Source organism: Thrips palmi, unplaced genomic scaffold (assembly GCF_012932325.1).
Source record: "Thrips palmi isolate BJ-2018 unplaced genomic scaffold, TpBJ-2018v1 HiC_scaffold_19, whole genome shotgun sequence".
Taxonomy (NCBI): domain Eukaryota; kingdom Metazoa; phylum Arthropoda; class Insecta; order Thysanoptera; family Thripidae; genus Thrips; species Thrips palmi.
The window spans coordinates 1,638,873-1,654,486 of NW_023144628.1; the positions used below are offsets into that span (position 1 = coordinate 1,638,873).

At 64.4% G+C, this 15,614-nt stretch overlaps 1 non-coding gene across 1 annotated transcript; it reads right to left on the minus strand.

Annotated features, from left to right (window-relative positions):
- Positions 1 to 6,560: 6,560 nt before the first annotated feature.
- On the minus strand, positions 6,561 to 6,642 carry Trnas-gcu. Its single transcript has one exon. It is a non-coding gene; the product is annotated as a tRNA-Ser (tRNA).
- Positions 6,643 to 15,614: the final 8,972 nt, after the last annotated feature.

Below are 15,614 nucleotides of genomic sequence, written 5' to 3' on the forward strand. Positions count from 1 at the left end.
GGCGGCCGTGGCGCCTAACACAATCATAAACCGCTTCGCCAACGCTTTCGCCGCGCGCGCCGTGTCGCGATGCGTCGCGATGCGTCGCTGGCGCTGGCCGCCCAGACGAGGACCAATCTCCCGTCGGTGTCCGGGCGGCGCAGGGCGGCGCTGCCTCCAGGTCCACGCCGCGACCAGGCTCGTGGAGTCTTCGTCGTGGACTCGCGAGTCCACGGGGCGCGGCGCGGATGCACTCCGAAAAAAACACTTCTCGAAACAGGAACATTTACTTCGGATGAGCGAAATTTAATGGTGAAGTAAATTATTCTTGTTCCAAGTAAATTTTCTTGTTGGGGGAAATGTTTTATTTTTCGGAGTGTGGGGCGCGGCGGTTGTTTCTGGTCGAGGACGCCGAGGAGACGCCGCGGGGACGCGACAGGCTGGCGAATCTTGGTGGCGCCAATGCGCTGCCGCCTCGCGCGCTTCGCGCCGTCGCGGCGATTTAGATGACGTGGTCGCGACGCCGGGGCGGGGCGGGGCGGGGCGGGCGTGGCGCGGAGGCGATATTGTCATGCATGCCGCCAATGAGCCTAGCCTTGGCAACAATCACCGCGCTGCCCGTCGTCGTCGTCGTCGTGTGTGTGGTCCTCGCCGTGGCGCCGCGCCCGCCACGCCCGCCACGCCCCCCAATGCGGGCGCACGTGCCTCGGCGCCGCCGGGCTGCCTACCCACTCGGCGCCGCCGCCGGGCTGGCGATCGCGGAGCGTGACCCGGGTGCACGCCGACGACGCCGCCGGCCGTTGGGACGCGGAACCAAGAACAAGGCCCTGACGGAGGGAACACAACACGGCGGGGATGTCCTTAGTCCTTGCATTTCCTCACATCCGCACTGTTCGATTCGGGTCGGGCTTCGCGGCTTCGCGCTGCAGAGGGCCGTGCCCCGTGCCCCGGCGCCTCGCTTGCCCCGGCCCCACGGCCTGCTTTGGCTCACTGTGCGCTGCTGCTGCTGCTGCTGCTCGGCGTGCACGATTGTGCTCGGAAGTAGTGTAGGGACGGCGCGGCGTGTCGCCCGGGCGCGTGCTCGCGTGCTTGGCCCCTGTTTTACGTAACCCTCACACCAAATAAGACATGCAGGCCGTGAGCACGTAGCACGTCCCTAGTGTATGTAACGTTGTGGTGTCACTTTATTCGAGCCGATGTTGTCCCGTTCAGAAACAAACAGTCGGGTCGGCCGAGGCCCCCCCCCTCCCCCCGCCACTGGTAGCACATCCCCGGACAAAGGCCGCGGTCCGCGTGGCGGGGTGGAAAACACGGCGCTAGCCCTGCTTGCCCTGCCCGCGGTGCCTGCCCTGCAGCTCCTAGGCGCAACCGCGATAGCCGTGTTAAACATGGACCGACCCCAGCAGGCCCGGCAGGCCAGCACACAACCAACAGCACAGCGCGCCGTCGTGGAACGGTTTGGATTCCCCGCAGCAGCAACAACGACAGCAAAAAATACATTAATGAACTCAAATCTAATCCCAACGCAATCAGTCCAGCGAGTCATAATTGGTATGCCAGGGGGAAATGCAGTGCAGACCGTAGAACTCGAACCGTGGCGTTCTTCGCTCCGACCCAGCCAGCCAACCCAAACCCGATTCCCCGTCGGCTGCCAATGAAACTGCCGCCGCCCCGACCTGACCCTCCGCGCCACGCTCCGTTAAATATTGAGCACTCGGCCGATGCGATCCGATCATGCGCGCGGGGCCGAGCGCGGGGCCGAGCGCGGGGCCGAGCGCGGGCAGGTCGAGTCCGTCGAGTCCTTGTTTCTGCGTGGTCCTCCGGCACTCCGACTGCGGGCGGCGGGCCGACGGGCCGCTCTGGAAGCGACAGCTCCAGCGACGGCTAGCGACAGCACGAGGCCGGCGGGGTGGCGGCGGCGCTGGGCCGCGGGTCCGGGCTGGGGCGTCGTGCACTTCATAATGGGCATCCCAGTTGGCATCCGCGGCCTTGGCCAGTGCGGCCCGCGGCCCGCAGCGCCCTGGATTTGCCGGCCTCTGATTCTCTGATTGATTCGTCGGCCCCAAGTCCGAAGCCGAGCCGAAGCAGCCGAAGGCACGAGGCGTTGGCTGCACGCGCGCACGCGCGGCGGGCCCCGTGCTGCGCCTTGCTGCGCAGTGCGCCGGGTTGCCTAACTGCGGGACGTCGCCGTCGCGTCGACGCCGTCGTCGTCCGGACGTTTTGAGGCCGCGCCGATCACGGCGTTTGATTGACGGAACGGGGCGCTGCGCTGCGCTGTGCTCGCTGGCCTGCACTGCGCATGACTGCGCCGCGGGGCTCCGGCCGGGCGGGGTGGCTGCCAGGGGCGGCCCACGGCGCCCACGCTGGGGGTGGCGACAGTTTTACGGCCTGCAGGCTACAGCCGCTGCTGCCTGCGGCGAGGCTAGGCCTTCCCTAAGCCGGCCGGGGCGCGATCTGTATCCAACCAGTCATATTGGCAGTTACTCAGCATTGCCCAAGAGGTCTGAAGCGAAATGCAGCCCCAAGCAGGCGAAGCGGGGCGTCCCGGTGGTGTCTGTGGTGAGCCCGCCCTCGGCCGCTGTGCCGGCGGTGCCACCCTGGCCCTGGCGCGCTGGCGCCCAGCGTGACCCAACCGGGTTGAGTTGTAGCCTGCAAGACAACAAAGAGACTTCATCATGACGGCGGCGAGGGCGGCGAGGGCGGCGCGTCCAGGTCCACACCGTCCAGGCCGCCACGACGCCTACCTTTTGTAAGCGCCCCATTCGCACCAGCCGGACCGGGCCGGCCCCATGAAGTCTGGCAAAGCGTCGATGTCGAAGCGCGAAGCGGTGCGAGGCGGGCCGCGGATCGAGATATCGAGATATCGAAATATCGGGTCCGGGTGGCACGGGCGGAGGAAAATTACTCGATGGCGCGAGAATTTCATGCCGCGAACAGTCGAAGTGGCGGGGTTGCAGCCGAGCTTTTGTTACCTCAGGGATCGAGTTGTTTCATGGGCTGCTCACGCTTCACTCATCAAACGTCGATTCGATTGGTTTTTCGCGCGCCGGATGTCCGAAATGCGAAATGTCGGATGCGAAAGACCCCCATTAAGGAATCGCGTTCCAGATGTCCGTAACTCATGTCGGTAACGGTGCCCATGCAAACATGTTTATTTTCCAAAGGCTGCGAGCCAATAAGTGTTCGGTCTTGTCTCGGACCCCCGCGCGGAGCCCCACCGCCCCGCCCCGCCCCGCCCCGCCCCGCCTCGCGCCGTCACACAGAGTGGCGGCGCTTGGGCTCTTCATCTCCTTCACGACGAGTCTACACGAGGCGGCGCGCCATGCGTCTCCGTTTGCAAGCCTTTATGGACACTAAAACACAATTCCCATGCCTCCCGCGCCGCCCCGCCGCGCCGCCCCGCCGCGACGAGCCGACGAGCCGCGACGCCGGGCCGGGCCGACCGCGGCAGAGCCGCGAGCCTCCTAGCGGGACACTTGTTATTAATAGCTGTCCATTTTCCATGTCGCGCGTCAACTTTACACTGTGGGGGAGGGGGAGGGGAGGCGTTCTCCCCGTTCGCGGAATAACGGCGAGGCGGGCAGGGTGAGGCGAGGCGAGGCTCGAGGCACGCGGGTTGCGTCAAGAAGTATTGCCCGCTAATCGACAGAGCGGATCACGGCGTCGGACTGCTGGACTGGACTTCCGCGGTTCGCAAAGCTTCGCAAGCTTTGCTGCAGGACCGCGTATCTCGCAGCACGCATCGCGAGGGGCCTCCCAGTCCATTGCGTTCCATTCGGCCACGCGGCTAGGCTGACGTAGTGACAGCTGGGCGGCCACGCAGTGCCACGCCACGCAGTGCCACGCAGCCCTTTCCCTCCAACAGGAAAGTCAGTCATTTCCCCGAAATGATGTCGCGGCGACTTCGGGACTTCGGGACGCCGGCGGGGCTTCGGGCCTACGGACCTTCGGGAAGAAGGAAAACAATCGCCGATTTTTCACGCCTTGGATGCAAATGGCGTCGCGGGCGTCGGGAAGGAGGAAGGCGGGAAGGCGCCATTTGTGGAATAAATTTGAATTTGGGGCCCGACGGCCGCGCGGCGCGCAACGCCCCTCACACGACTGGAATACAACAGCCGGACTGTTTTCGGTTGAACTGTTGAACTGTGTTGAACTGGGCGAGCTGCATCTCCGCTGCTCGGCCTGCATGGCCGTAGCATGGCCTGCACGGCCCCACTGCGCTGTGACCCCGATCCGGTAATTGGGACGCTGGGGTCACTCTGGGTCAATGCAAGAGGGCCTGGGTGCGAAACGCTTCACCCCGCCCCGCCCCGCCCGCCCCGCCCCGCCCCGCCCGCCCCGCCCCGCCCCGCCCCGCCCCGCCCCGCCCCGCCCCGCCCCGCCCCGCCCCATCGGCGCACCTATCGTAGGCGGTCTCATAAAGTTCTCTGCGGGCGCCGTCGGCCGCCTTCGGCCCCCGAGCGAGCCGCGAGGACCGCGACCCGAGGGCCGCGGGTCACCGTTTGCCGACGACTGTCTGGAGAATGACGCCGGTGACGACTGCCCATGGCGTCCGCCCGCGGACGACGGGACGCCGACGGGACGCCCGGGACGCCCCACGCCCGAGTGACCCAACCCGTCACCGTCCCGTCGCCGTGCCGTCACCGCCCGGACGGCCGGGCAGGGACACGCATGTCGCAGGCTGACCCGCGGCAGGTTGACGCCGAGAGTCGTGTTCGTGGCTCTGTCTCTCGCTCGCACTCATGGATTGTCCCTTACAGGTGTGAGAGAGCCAGAGCCACGAAAAGGACTCTCGGATTCAGTCAGCGGCTCGGTCTTTGGCTATTCTGCTTCTGCTGTGACACTGTCGTCTTGCTCTCGGGGTTACGCCACGGCGTGGCCACGGCCACCGCGGGGCACCGGCGCAGCGCGACGCGGCGTGGGAAGGCGGAGAGGAACGGCGGGCACCTCCACGAGGACGCACTTGTCCGCGTTCATCACTCCGCGGACGCCGTCAATACCTGTCGGACCTTCGCCTTTGGGGGCTTTCAAGCCCGACCCTTTGACTTCAATACGAAACGACTTTCAAGCCTTTGAACCCGTCGCGCAGAGGGCCGCCTACCCCGCGCGGAGGTACTCCGACTCGGCGACTCGGATTCAATAAATTAAAATTGGCTCGCGGCGTTGGCCGGTCGGCCCGACCCCGATTTCGGCTTGGCTGCCGCCCGCCATGCTGCCGCGACCTGCCGCTTGGATTTCACGGCCGCGCCTGCCGCCCGCCTGCAGACCTGCAGACAGTCCGAGAGTCGTCCGCGTCGCGCTGTCTATCTCTCTCCCGCTCTCGCATTCATGGGGCGTTCTCTGCGGGAGCGGGAGAGACAGAGAGACGAAAACGACTCTCGGAATCAGTTTGCTGGCCAGCCCTGAAGCACAGCCCGGCCACGCGGCCTAGCGGCCACATCCGCCGGACCGGAACAGTATTAATTACTGGCCATTGGTCGCGAGGCGGCGAGGCGGGCGGGGCTTGTTGTTGTTGTCTCTCTCGCACCCTCAGGGAGGCCCACGGGCGCGAGAGACAGAGCACAGTCACTGTAGGCCCAGCACTAGGGCGTCCGGGGCCACCGGGGCCGAGGCGAATTGCGAGGCGCGAGGCTGATTCCGAGAGTCGTATTCGTTGCCTTGTCTCTCTCGCACTCACGCAGGACGCCCCACGAGTGCAAGAGGGACAGAGCGACGAAAACGGCTCTCGAAATGAGCGTGCAGGCGGCGAGGCGGCCCGGCCGACTTCAAGGAGTGCGTGCCGGCGTCGCGGCGTCGCGGCATTCGTTGGCATTAGCGAGCGCTGCGTCGGGCTGCCCGTCGGGCTGCGCGCCGCGCGGTGGCGGCGTGGCTCGGGAAGCCGAAACGACAGCCGTGCTTGATGCTGCTTTACTTGGCGGGGCCCAGGGCCCGCGGCCTGCACCCTGCCAAGCCCGGCCGGAGATGACAAGATACTGCGCGGCGTACACGGCTACACGGCGCGGTGCGGGACAGGACTACTAGTAGTGCTTTGAGTAGCACGGCATGGCAGGCCAATGCTACTAGGGCGGTCCGGCGGCCGGCCCACTGCCAAGGGCTTATGGTATGGCCGAGGGCTGCCGCACGCTGGCGCGGCCCGCTCGCAGCGTGCGGCACCGTGTCCTTCCTGTGCGGGCCTTGAACTTGCCGATGGGTGTGGCGTGGCGCGGCGTGGGGTGGCGTGGGGCGCAGCGGCGCAACTGCAGCACGCGACATCACATGCGCCCTCCTCGAGTCCTCGGCCTCCTCAGCTCCGGCTAAGAGGATATAAATGTACCGCTGGGGAAACTAGGGCAGCACTTGAGCGGGGCTTCCCTGCCGCCGCTGCCCGCTCACGACACGGCGAGACACGGCGAGACACGAATCGGGATAGAAAATGCCCGCCCGCCCACTTTTCCCTTGCATGTTCCACAGTTCCAGCCGCGGGGACGTCGTCGTTTGCATTTCGTACCCGTGGGTCAAAAGGGGGGCGCGCGGCGCGGTGCCGGGAGCCGTTGCCCGACGCGCGCCGGCCGAGGGGACCGCCCGGTGCCACAAAAACGAGACGACGAGGATGAGATTCGAACTCACGCGGGCAGAGCCCATTGGATTAGCAGTCCAACGCCTTAACCACTCGGCCACCTCGTCCGATGGGGGGGAGACCGGCCGGACCGGTACTGTATGTCAGCGCCGCTCGATAACGCGGTGGCGCGGTGGTGGGGGAACCGTAGGGAACCGGCATCCATGCGCGCAGGGCGAGGGGCGAGCGGGACAGGGAGGGGAGGGGAGGGGCCGGGCGCGTCGCTGCGACTGCCGGACTGCCGTTGCAGCGCGGAGCTACGCGGAGCTACGCGGAGCTACGCGGAGCGCGACCCTCCCGCGTAGCGCAGCAACTTGTTGCCTTCTGGGAGTGCAGTGGACGCCCGCTGAACATGAACAAGATAGGATGCACCGTGAACGATCCGACACAAATGTCGCCTGCACTGCATTCCCAGGCTGATCTGCGCGTGACACTGCACTGCTTGCCGTTTGCCTTTTGGCTCTGCGGGTGCTTCGCCGCGTTTTTGCTCCCCCCATCATAACCCGCACCGTCCCGCATTGTCCCGCACCACGACGAACCACGACGAACCACGGCACGGCGCTGCTCCCCTTTTAATTAACGCGGCAATCTCGGCGAATGGCCGAATGGGCCATAACCCCGGCGATAACGTGTGGCCTGCGGACCGACTCCGGACAGCTTCGTGGCGCTGTCTCTCTCGCACCCGTGCGCGGCGAGCATCGTGAGTGCGAGAGAGACAGCGCTGTTCGGATTCAGCGTGCTGCCCCCGACGCCCCGGCGGCGTCCCGGTGGCGGTGGGCGCGCGCCGTCGTGGGGCCTGCGGTACCTTCGGGGTCCCAGGGCCCGAGGGAGGACGATGATATTCGCAGGAAAAGGTTTTGGCAGGAGCTGCGTGTCTGGTTGGTTAGTTTGTTTTCCTGCGAAGAGGTGCCGCATGCAGGAAATGATATTCGCAAGAATGAATCTCGACCCGAAAATTGACGGGTTGCAACCTAACCTAACCTAACGGGGAAAGACAGATCTTTACCTACTCGCGGCAGATCTTTACCTACTCGCAGCAGATCTTTACCTACTCGCAGCAGATCTTACCCTATCGCGACAGATCTTAACCTAACGCGGCTAGGAAAATCTTGGGAATAGACACATCCCCCGAGGGACCTTGTGGGACCCTTCTGGGGCCCTGCCGCCCTGCCTGCAGGCTGGAGGTTGGATATGTGGGTCGACCGCGACCACGCCCAACGACTGCCGATCGCCGCGTCCCGCAATGTGGATGGGCCGAGATGATGCGGTGCCAGAGCTGAAAAAAGACGAGTCGGACGACGCGCCGCGCACCGATCAGGTTATGGGACGGCCAGGCCGGCCAGGCCGTGTGATGTGTGATAAAACGGATAAATATTCAGGGCCAGAGGGGCTGCCCGGCCCGGCCCGGCCGCCTGCCAGCGTGTTATTCGGGCCCATTCATTCGGGCAACGGCAAATTAGCCAACGGCTCGTGGGCTGAGTCACTGCGTTTGGCTGTCCGGCTAGCTGCCGTTGGCTGTTCTACTGGGCTTGGCTGCCGTTGCGGCGTTCCGGCCGGCTGCCTGTTCCTTCGGCGTTTGAATAAGCTTCCAGGACACGACCGCTGCAGGTGCCTTTTCCCAGTGAAAAGGGACTTCGGCCCCCAAATCGCGCGGCGGCCCTGCCAAGGACCCGGCCAAGGGCCCGGCCAAGGACCCGGCCGCCCAAACGAGAGCGTGTTTTCCTGCCCAGGGCCCATACTGCACATGCAGGGACGGGGCGGGGCGGCGCGGGGCGGCGCTAAGGTCCCGGATCCACATGCCAACCCGCTGCAGCGCGCTGGCGCGCTGGCCCGCTGGCAGTGGCATTGAGCTCCTTTCTCCGTGCATGTTGTTTTCTGGGCGTTTTTCTCGGTCTCCCTCGAACCTCTCCCCCGGTTGCATTTATGTCCCGAAGCACGCTGGGGCCCGCTGGAGCCGGAGCGGGCTGGGAGGGCGGACAGCGGCAGGGCGGCGGCAGGGCGGGGCGCCGCTGCAGTCTGGGAACACCATAGCCTTCTTCGAGTTGACAAAAACGGATGTGCAAGAGTGTTTTGTTCCGAAAGAGAATCGGTTCGGAAAGTGCCGCTCTCCCGCCCCGCCCCGCCGCGCCGCCGTCCCCCGTCCTGCCTACGGCTGTGCCAGGCTGTGCTGTGCCGGTCTAACTCGACCTAACCCGGCCACTTGGGCCCACGAATGCCAGGCAATTTGCGGTCTTAGAGAAGACAAGCAGGCACTGCTTTCCCTGCACCAGGTCACTGGAGCCGCGCCGGGCCGCGCCAGCGTATCCATGCCGACGAGATTAACCGTTCCCAACTAAATTGGCCGTCGACGTCGGGCGACGCCCATCCAGTCCACGCCGAGCCCGCCGATGACGAACATTCTCTCGTTTCGGGACCCTAGCTTCACCAAATCCGCAGGAAAATCAGTCAGCGAACAGTGACAATGATGGTGAGAATATGCCGAAATGTGCAAGCTGTTTTCTGTATTTGGCGCTCATTTTGTCTCCTTTCAGGACTATCTCGCCACCTGAATGTGGAATGTGTCCCCATTCTGTTCAATGAATGTGTGGGGTTGTTCCCCCTCGATAACAAAGACGGTCCTACAGCGATAATGACTTCTACCAGCTTCTCGCCAATCTCTGAGAACTCCGGGAGCCGCATGCACGTCAAGTGCCCCTGCCGGGTAGGCCACCCATCCAACACCGCCGGCACGCACTTTGCTTCGAGCTGCTGCAGTCGCAATGGTCCGAACAGGGCGTCGTCACTCTGCCTCTCTCGCACACCTCCGAGCCGCCTCGCGCGTGCGAGGGAGACGAAGCGACGGAGGCGCTGTTCGGTCGGGATGAAGGTGCGTATGCACGCGCTATCCGGGGAAGCACCGGGAAGCACCATCGACCGCCCATCGGCCGCCATCGGCCCATAAAGACCCTAAAGTATCCTTTTCTTTTGTCGTCGCCAGATGCTTTCGTGACGCCTCTGTCCATCACACGCAATAGCCCTGGAAAGTGAGAGTGGTTCCTCGGGCTGCCTCCCGCCTCCGGGCCGCCCCGCCGCCTGCCCCGCCGCCTGCCCCGCCGCCTGCCCGCCGCCTGGCCCGCGTCGAGTGGAGCCGAGCGCACACCGGGCACACCTCCACCACCTCCGGGCTCCGGGCTTCAACTCCGGGTCGCCCAGGGTCGCTCGTACCGACCGACTCCCCTCCACCGTCTCTCTCTCTCTCTCTCTCTCTCTCTCTCTGTCCCTTTCCCTGCCATTCTGTGTGCTCACGGCGTCCGAACGAAAATCGCCGGTCCTGCCCGTCCCACGCACGGGGCCGAGAGGGGCCGAGAGGGGCCGAGAGGGGCCGAGAGGGGCCGAGAGGGGCCGAGAGGGGCCGAGAGGGGCCGAGAGGGGCCGAGAGGGGCCGAGAGGGGCCGAGAGGGGCCGAGAGGGGCCGAGAGGGGCCGAGAGGGGCCGAGAGGGGCCGAGAGGGGCCGAGAGGGGCCGAGAGGGGCCGAGAGGGGCCGAGAGGGGCCGAGAGGGGCCGAGAGGGGCCGAGAGCCGCGGCCCGGAAATTGGAGTTTTGTGGCGCCGTTTACGCCGTCTACGTCGTTCCCAAAGTGTCGCGATGGCGCTTTCCGGCTTTCTCGGCGCGAACGCCGGCCGCCGAGCTGGCCGTCGAGCTGGCCGCCGATTCGGCTCATTCCGGCAAGACGGCAAGCTGGCCCGGGCGCCGCCATGCCACCATCGTTAGCCGTATCAACTTTTACTTTCCTTCCGGCTCTTTTCCCGCCACGCGCCTTTTCTTTTGTTTCTGTTTTTCTTTCACTCTTTCTTGGTTTTGTCCCCGCGCCGCACCGAGGGCACCGAGGTGGCACCGAACTCGCGCCCCGACACCTTCGCTTTCGTGGCGGCCGATAAGAGGGCCGCGGCGTGCTGCGGCGATAGCAGCGTCCTGTCTCTGTCGCACTCTGTGCCGTGGCAGTGCCGTGGCAGTGCCGTGGCGGTGGGAGAGAGACGGAGCGACGAACCGATGCTTCGGAATCGCTCGCTGGAGGCTGGAGCGTCCTGGAAGGCCTGGAAGGCCTGGAAGGCCTGGAAGCGGTGATAAGAGGATGTCCGCCGCGGCTGCTGCGCACTGCTGCGGCGCGGCGATAGCGGGCAGAGTGGAGTCAAATTGGTGCGGTGGCGGGCAGTGGAGGGGGAGGGCGCGCGAGCCGAGCGCGCGTGCCGGCCGGGCTTGTTTATGTACCTTTTCAACCGAATTGAATTATAGCTCAGGGCGTTGCGTTGGATCCTCCCGCCAAGTTTCATTATTCTGCACTAGATTCGGACGTCGTCGCGTGATGTGGTCCCGTGTTCGACTCCTCGCAGACGCCTGCGCCTGACCTTTTTTTTCGACACCCGGGTGCGACCGGGCTCCACTAGAAAGCTCCCTCGCCACTTTATCCAACCTTTTTCATTGTTTTAACGCAAAGAAGGGGCTCTGCTTGTGTTCCCATTGTGTATAGGCTTTCCGTGTATCGTCTTTCGCTCTTCCCGGGAGAGTCAGCAACAACAACAACAACAACAATAACACGGGGCCGGAAGCCGTGCGGAAGTTGGTCTCGCAGCAAGTCGAGGCGTTTAGTGTATCGATCCATCGACGCAATCCCTCGCTGCCCTCGCGGCCTCTCGCTCCCGATTTAGTCTCTCCTAGGCAGAAAGAAGCAGGCGCAGGCGGAGGAAGGGGGGGGGGGGTTGCCCGTGAGAAAACGACGAGAAACCCGCGCGGCGACGCGGCGACCCCTTGACATGACGGCGGGCTGGCGGGCTGGCGGGGCGGCTGGCGCGTGGCGTGGCTGCAGGCCCTCGAGAGCCTCGCCGAGTACCCTCGGGTCGTGGAGACCGACAGAGTTAATGAGCAGAGAAAGGACGCGACTTTGTGCAGCACGGCGATCTCGGCAACGGCACGGCACGTCACGGCGCGTCACGAGGGCGGATCCACGCCGACGTGAGAGGCCGTGTGCCCGGCGCGGCACGGCGCGGCTCGGCACGGCACGGCACGGCACGGCTCGGCACGCACGCGCGTGAGGAAAAGCGGGCGGAGTCTCGGGACGAGAAGATGCGGGGTGGGCGTTTCGCGGGCCGAGGGTGGTGTAGGGCCCAACGCGTTCGTTGAGGAAGCTCTGTTTTTGGATTCAGGATTCGCAACTGCTGCAGAGGAGTGACACGAGAGACTCCCCAAGAGAACTAAATTCTCCATACTCGGCCGGCACTCGCCGAGTAAAAACCCACGCCCACATCGAGGCCGTTCACGCACATCTTCCTTATCGAGGAGCATTGACACAACACGAACACTCCGAGGGCGGGGCGGGGCGGGGCGGGGCCCGTTCGCGCCCTGACTCACACCTGTATCGCGTCCCCCCATCTCGGGGCACCGCGCCTGGCCCGGCCGGGCAGGGCCCACGGGGCCGAGGGAGCCCGCGCGTGCGTCGCAGGCACGGCCAGCACGGCCAAGCACGGCCTAGCATCCTGTCGGTTCGATACAGTTTTATCCACTCCATTTGTTGAGCAAAGTGGCCTCGCCGGGCCGCGCCTGTTGGGTAACGCACCGAGCTCGGCACCGAGCCGTGCGAAAGAGGGAAAGATCACGACGCCCAGCACCGCGGAGCGCCGCGCCATCGGCGCCGTCCACGCCGCCGTTTCAGCAAAGTGCCAACCAAATTCCAGCGCCAACCACGCGACGCGTCGCGACGCCAGCGGAATCAAAGTCGGGCCTAGGCACGCGGTGCACGTTTGATTTGACCGCAGCACGACGATCCTCCTGGCAGAGGGCCGGGCAGGGCCGGGCCGGGCGCGCCCAGTGTAGAGCAGCGGGGACGGCACGGCTCGCAGATGTAAAGTACGGTAGCAAGGCGTAGCGAGGCGGGGCGCGTGTACCGAAGGATGTACCGATGCACGGCCATTCCCATTCGGCGTCCCGGGAGGGGCCGTCCTCGAGCCACGCAACGGAGGGCCCTCCCTGCCGCCGCACAGTGGGCCAAAAGACCGGCGGAGGCGGCCAAAACTCTAGACGCGTTTTGAGCTCCAGAGTCGCTAACTGGGACTCGAACCGGACGTGTGACCCCACCAATGGATTGCTCTCCGAACGAGGAATCCATTGGTGGGGTCACACGTTCGGTTCGAGTCCCATTTAGCGACTCTGGAGCTCAAAACACGTCTAGAGTTTTGACCGGCCGCGCCGATCTTCTGGCCCACTGTGCGCCGAGCTCCAGGACGGCCCCCGAGCGCGTCCCGCGTCCCGCGGTCTCCATTCGAACTCTTCCGGGCCATATTGTGCAAAAGCGTGCGCGCCCCGCCATCTTCTCTGCAGCCTCTGCGGCGCTCTGCGGTCACACGGGGACCGTAACCCCGCGCGGGGCGCGGAGGGGGAACGCTCGAACGCACACAGGGTTACGTGATTGCGTGCCCAGAACAGAGAAGAGTCGAGACTGATTGATTTTTTTTGTGACGGGGCTTGAGGACAGAGATGAGAAAAGTGACCGGCTTTTGACCCGCCGTGACCCGCTACGAAGTACAGGTGTCCTCGTAAATGGTGAGATTTACGGGCGTTACGCGTAACGTGACTTATTTCGAAAAATTTCACAAGGCTTGTGCGTACTGGTCATCGTTTACGAGATATAGACCCCTGTACTTCGTACCTAACCTACCTAACCTAACCTAACCTAACCTAATCTAACCCGCTCGGGTCACGGCGGGTCAGGAGCAGGTCGCTTTTCTCCTCACCCACTGGTTGACCATATTGTAAAACGTGGACATTCTGATGCTGAAATTCTGAAATCTTTTACGCGGCGAAACTCGATGTGCACGGGGGTATGAGGTTGAGAGTGCCAGTCTGCAGTAGTTGCGGGCCCTTGGCGCGCCACGCGTGACGCTGTGACGTCACGCACGCATTGCGTCCGACGCCTCGTCCACTGTAGTCTCTGACTGGAGCCGCAATCAGCGCGCCTCCTGCTGGAGTCTGTCTGCTGGAGTCCCGGAGCGTACGGTAGCCTCCCTAATCTCGCTGGCCGGCGAGCGATTTGCCGAGGAGCGATTAGCTGCGAGGGAATTTGGCGAGCGGCAGTGCAGACCGTCCAGAGCTATGCAGCATATTGCGCAGCATATCGCCGATCGCGCATTGGTCCGCAATGGCATGGCGCGTTGCCTCGCTTTGCCTCGCGTTGCGTCGCCACGCAAGAGGTATTCCGCCACTGTGATAGTGCAGCGCATGCCTTCCGTCCGCGGTCCTGCGGCAACCTGCGGCCAGCAGACTCATTCTGAGAGTCGTTCTCGTCACTCTGTCTCTCTCGCACCTATGCGGGACGCCTCACGAGTGTGAGAGAGACAGAGCGACCCTCGGCAGCAGTCTTCTAGCCGGGCCCAGCTCGCCAGGGCGGGCTATCTCGCGTTGCCCCGCGCTGCTTTGTGATTGGCCGCGACAGCGTCACCCGCCGAACGTTGCGTCCTGCACTGCAGCGACCCCGCCACGGAATGTCCGTGCTCCAGTCCAACGCTATCATCGCTGCAAGGCGGGGAAGGGGGAGGACGTCAGACATGTTGGACAGGATCCCGGAATGGCCTGACGTCGGGCCGCGCCACTGCGTCCGATCATCTAGACCCGAGGGGTGACACAATCAAGATTTTCATGTGCACTGATCACTGAATTAGTAAAATTTTAGAGAATGTATTGATTACACTGACTATATACACTGATTATCTCGAGTGGGTCGAGTGGGTCTTGACCAGTCAGCCGCATTCCCTCTAGAGGCAGGGTAGTGTCTTTGCACCTCCCCGTGAGCAAGCCCCGGACATGGGCCGCCTTGGTGGGCGTTCCCGCGCGAAGTTTGAGATTTGTTTGTGTTTTGAGTGACGTTTGGAGGCACTGCCGAATTAGCGGCCAATGAATGGCCGGCCCAAGGCGCAGCGCCACTGTGGAGGGAAGGGCTGCAGGCCGCGGCATGCTTGGCGGCGTGCCGTCCACCGGGCCGCCTCCAATGTAGGTTAGCGAGCATGAGCAGCACGGGCAGCACGGCCGGGGAGCCGCGGCGCTTGGCGCTTGACGCGTGCAATCAATTCTAAGACCATTCTGCATTCCCTCCCGCCCTCGCGCAACGCTCGCAGTGTGCGCGCGAGCGACATTTGCGCGGCCGTCGTCGCCAGCGGCCCGCCGCGCCGCGAGCGCGCAACGAGCGCCTTGTTTGTTTGTTACAATTAGGGACAAATTGGTGGACCGAATACGTCCATGGCGATAGAGTCCGCATGCGCTTACACACACACAGACACAGACACACACACACAGACACACACACACACACCTACACACACACACGCACACGAGCACGCACACACACGAGCACACACACACAAGAGCACACGCACTCACACACGGAAGAAAAGCACGGCATACGCAAGGTGCGAGTGTAGATTAAGGTGTTATTATCGTGCACCCTTTTCCAAGGGGCTACCGTCGTCGTTGTGCCAGCGGATTATATCACGGTGCGCCCAAGGCCCCGCTGCTGCAGCTCACTTCACTCCGCATCTTTATTTTATTTTGATTTTGAGAACGGTTTTATGTGCGCGTTAATTCAGCTGGGATTTGCATTATTGGCACGGTCTTGGCCCGCCTAGTCAGTCCCACCGGCAGTGGCCGCGAGCGCCACCACCCACCGCGCCGCGCCGGGCCGCGGGGGCCGGGCCGCACCCCGCCGTCGCGTCGCGTCGCGGCGGATCCGACAGGAAAGCCACAAAGCTTCTTACGCTGTGCGCCGTGCGCTGTGCCGCTGTGCGCGGACTTTGCGTGTGGCGCAGCCTGGCTTGGCGTTCTAATGCCACCCGTGCACCGCACTGCACCGCACTGCACCGCGCGGCCCCGCCTGACGCAAGCCCTACCGTCGCGTTTCCTCGGCGTGGTTATGGTTATGGGATGGCTTTGCCATGGCTTTGCCCTGCACAGCCATGCCGCCCGCCGCGCCCTCCGCCAGGCCACCCGTGCGGATCGCTATTGCAGTGTGTCATCTGA